The 4761-nt window shown below is 35.5% G+C and overlaps 1 non-coding gene across 1 annotated transcript; it reads left to right on the forward strand.

Annotated features, from left to right (window-relative positions):
* Positions 1 to 607: 607 nt before the first annotated feature.
* LOC121208431 (small nucleolar RNA R71) lies at positions 608 to 714 on the forward strand. Its single transcript, XR_005903460.1, has one exon. It is a non-coding gene; the product is annotated as a small nucleolar RNA R71 (small nucleolar RNA).
* The last annotated feature ends 4047 nt before the right edge of the window (positions 715 to 4761 follow it).

Here is a 4761-nt window from a genome sequence, read left to right on the forward strand (position 1 = left end):
GAGTGGCGTCTCGGTATTCTGAAAACGAGTCTCTGACACCGAGATGAATTTGGTTAGCATCTCTTCAAGGTTCGGCTTTTTCTCCTGCTGGTATGGTGATTGCTGAAAGCCTGGAGGGGGTGGTGGTTTCTGATTTCCTTGGCCTCCCCATGAAAAATTTGGGTGATTCCTCCAACCTGCATTGTAAGTAATGCTATAAGGATTTTTTTGAGATCGGGGATTATTACCCATGTAATTTAACTGCTCGTTCTCCATGTTGTGGCCATAAGGTGAGTATTCTAAACTGTTCGATCCATCTCTACTTGCTTCACACTACATTACTAGGTGAACTTGTGAAGAACTAAGAAAACCATCAATTTTCTTATTCAAGAGTTCTACTTGATTAGAGAGCATGGTGACCGAATCAACATTATAAACACCGACTGTTTTCGTTAGCTTTGTCCTCATGACTTGCCATTGATAGTTATTCAGTGACATCTCTTCTATAAACTCATAAGCATCTTCAAGTGTTTTATTATTGATGGATCCACCAGCAGCTGCGTCAAACATTTTTCGAGTTGAAGGATTCAGGCCATTATGAAAGGTTTGAACCTGTAGCCAGAGTGGTAACCCATGGTGAGGGCATCTTCGTAAAAGGTCTTTGTATCTCTCCCATGCATCGTAGAGTGTCTCTAAATCCATCTGCACAAAAGAAGAGATATCATTACGTAATTTAGCTGTTTTAGCCGGCGGAAAATATTTTAGTAAAAGCTTTTCGGTCATTTGTTCCCAAGTAGTGATTGACCCCCGTGGTAACGAATTCAACCATTGTTTAGCTTTGTTTCTCAAAGAAAAATAGAATAACCGAAGGTGAATGTCGTCATCAGAAACACCATTAATTTTAAATGTATCGCATAGTTCCAAAAAGTTTGCCAAGTGCGCGTAAGGATCTTCGTCCTGCAAACCATCAAACTGAACAAATTGCTGTATCATTTGAATTGTGTTAGGTTTCAGTTCAAAAGTATTTGCAGCTACAGCAGGTCTAACTATGCTCGATTCAGTTCCTATTAAAGAAGGTTTAGCATAATCATACATAGTGCGCGGAGCAGGATTTTGATTAACATCAATCGCAGGAGGTAGCGGATTTTCTTGGTTTTTAGCCATCTTCTCGATGGTGGTTGAAGTATCTTCCTTTGCTATTCTGTGTAACGTAAGCTTCGCCTTACTTCTTTTTGGTTTTTGTGAACTGTGCGATCGATCTCACTATCAAACAGTAATGGTCTTGACGGGTTTCTCCTGGTCATAAACTAGAAAAACCTGTCAGAAGAAAATAAATGAAGAGTTAGAAAAGAAAATAAAATTTTAAATTGCAATAAAAGTAAATGGCTAAAGTAATAAAAATCGAGTGTTCCTAATATCTTAGTTTCCCAGTAACGACGCCAAAAACTTGATACGTGATATTTGTGACAGGTTTTAAATCTTTATAATGAATCGTTCTTAAAACTAACTATTATCACGATGAAGGCAAGTATACCTATGAACAGTAGTATAGCTTTAGCAAGACCGGATTATCGAACCCAAAGGAACTAAAAGTACTAGTATCAACTTTCTTTTTATTATCTAGCCTCAAAAATAAAAGGGTTTTGTTTATCTAACTAATTAATTAAACTAATAAATCACAGAAAAGAAATTTGGGGAAAATACTTTTTAGAAAACTCGATTGATTAAGACAATACCTAAGGAAAAATCCACCTAGACTTCACTTTTTATTTGACTCTGAATCGAACGATTTATTCATTCAACTTGTTCCGTAGAGATCCCTAAGTTATATTATTATCTCTCTCGAGACTAAAAACGTCTAACCCTAGATTGAATAATTGAAATCTCTTTCTAATTAACGCCCTAGGGTTGCATTAACTCGATTTATGGATCCCCTTATTAGGTTTCACCCTAATCCGGAAAAATATTGTCACCCTATCTCTAGGCGCGTAATCAACTCCGCTTAATTATGACAAATTTACTCTTAGACAGGGTCTATTCCTCCTCCGAATAAGAGCTTAACTTGAATCAATATCCTGGAATATCAAAACAAGAATTAAGAACACATAATTAAGAACAAGTCAAATATTTATCATACAATTCAGATAATAATAACAAGATCCATCTTAGGTTTCATTCCCCTTAGGTATTTAAGGGTTTTAGTTCATAATAATGAAAGAAAACATCTCAAAAGAATAAAAATAACAAAACATAAGAAAACCCAAAACTCCTGAGGGAATTTAAAGGGAGATCTTCAGTCTTGATCGTGAATCCGGCTTTTGAGATGGATCGATCGGCTTTCCTTGAGTAATTCCTTTCTTCCTCCTGTGCGTCCCCCATTTTCCTCCTCCTTTAGGGTGTATTTATAGGCTTTGGAATGCCTAAGAGCCCTCAAAAGTGGCCCTTTCTGAATAGGACTATGCTTGGGCTCGACAGGGACACGCCCGTGTACGATTACTTCAAGCCGTGGTCAAGCTTATTAAATAGGCACGGTTGTGTGGTCTGCCCATGTGAGGAAGTCCAGGCCGTGTTGATTTCGTACGTTGGCCCATTTTCTCCATTTTTGGCCCGTTTCTCGTTCCTTTCACTCTCCTATGCTCACCTAAGTATAAAACTTGAAATTAAGGCATTAGTAGCATCAAATTCACCAAATCTAAGGGAAAATCATCCATAAAATGTGCTAAGCATGGGATAAAAATATGTATAACTTACGGTTTATCAAAATTTGTCATCTTTTTTCTGTTCTTCTCTACACCATCGAAATTTCAGCCATTTTAGGGGTTTTTGAGCTTTAAAATTTTAGCAACTTATAGTCCTCTCAAGTAAGTGATTTTGATGGTCTTTCTTGATGATTTTTGTACTTTTAGAACCCTTGTAGCATGAGATTTCAAATAAGGGGACTATTTTGCAAAATGGTTGAAAGTCTAGGGTTTTACCATGAAAGAGTTCATGTTGTTTTTTTTTAATTTTGTGAAGAAAATGAATCATGGTTGTGAAATAAACAACTTTTGTGAAAAGATTTCTCATGAAAACCCTAAAAATGGCCATTTTGCATAAGTTGTAGAATAGGTGATAAATGTATGATACAATGAGAATTTTGGGCTACTCCTAGTATAAAAAGTATTTGGCTAGGTATGGTTAATGAGAAAATATGATAAAACTCAATTTTCAAGTCTAAGGGTAAAATGGACATTTTGTGAAAGTCTAGGGGAAAAACGATCATTTTACCAAAGTATGAGTCTTAATTTGAATTAAATGATTTGTGTATTAAATAAGCTAATTTTTGACATTTTCGATAAAGAGAAACGTGATTCGGGTTTTGATCAAGGAAAGAACAAAGTTTACGAGGATAAGCTCGTTCCCATCATTTTGCACCGAGGTAAGTACTTATGTAAATAATGTGTCATTGTATCTTACTTTAAAATGTTTTATTTTTATCGAGGATCATAATCTTACTCAATACCATGAAAGTATAAATAATGCGATATAAGAGTAACTTACATTATGAACAACTGCGACAACATTAGGTTAGATACGAAATCTATTGAACCTCAGAAATAATATAGGATACAAAAGGTGAGTCATGAGAAATTGAGTGGTCTGAACTCATGAGTTGAGTCTGAGTTCATGAGATAAGTGAAATATGATGTGGGTCCAGGTACTGACTTTGTCTGCAGACCCGTGAGAAGCTCAATGAGCAGGCATTACATGACAAAGCTATGGGGTCTAGGTACTGACTTGGTAAAAGAATTGTGAGTAGCTCAATTATACATGTATTACAAAGTATGAAGTAGCCTTGGCTACTTGTATAGCTCTTAGGAGTAAACTATCCATGTATCTATTGGAATTCTTGAAGGTTCAATCGGTAACTCGAAGAATGGGTTGGTGATACCTCTAATGAGGTATGTCAGTAGAAAGAATGAACTTGAGTATTTTAAGGGTAATTACAGATATGTCTACTAAACTCTCGAATAGGATCTTACTATGTGATGAGATGTAGTAAGTATGTATAAAAGAAGTGAAGGGCAAGATAGTGAGCTTAAAATGATACATCATTTAAGTATGACAAGCCATTGTTTGATGAATGTGTTTCTAATCACACTTACTTGCATATATGTACTTACCAAGCTCCCATGCTTACCCTCTTTCCTTTCCCTTTTCTTATAGTACTGCCAAAGTAATTCGAGAATCATCGACTATATCGGGGAAGCCAGTCACACTATCCTCGAAGCACTTGGTATAGCTAGTTTTATCATTTTGAATATGGCATGTATAGGAACTCTTGAATTTGTTTTGGGGCCAAATGTGTCGGCTTATTTTAGTATTTGACTCATTTTGTATAAGGTCATGAAAATGATTAATTTTGAAAGTCATTATATGAATGCAAGATAGTCTTTCATGAATGTAAAATTGTTGGCATGGTTGAATATATGAAATGTATATAGGCCATAGCTATGGTTTCTGGTTGAGAAATCATATTAAGTTAGACTTAGATATGTTGGTTGGTATTAAATTTTGTTTCAGGGTGGCATAGGGCTTGGTAAATAGCCTTATTTTGTGTAACATCCCGAAATAGGGCCTAAACGAAATAGTGGTTGGGAAACCACGAATCTGAGGTCAAAAAAATTTATTCCGATTAAGTTTTAAGGTTTATTCATTGATTGAATAATTGTGTGAAAATTTCGTGAAGAAATTTTATGTATAAGTGCCTAATTTGATAATTAGGACTAAATTGTAAAATTA

The sequence above is a fragment of the Gossypium hirsutum genome, chromosome A01 (genome assembly GCF_007990345.1).
Source record: "Gossypium hirsutum isolate 1008001.06 chromosome A01, Gossypium_hirsutum_v2.1, whole genome shotgun sequence".
Taxonomy (NCBI): domain Eukaryota; kingdom Viridiplantae; phylum Streptophyta; class Magnoliopsida; order Malvales; family Malvaceae; genus Gossypium; species Gossypium hirsutum.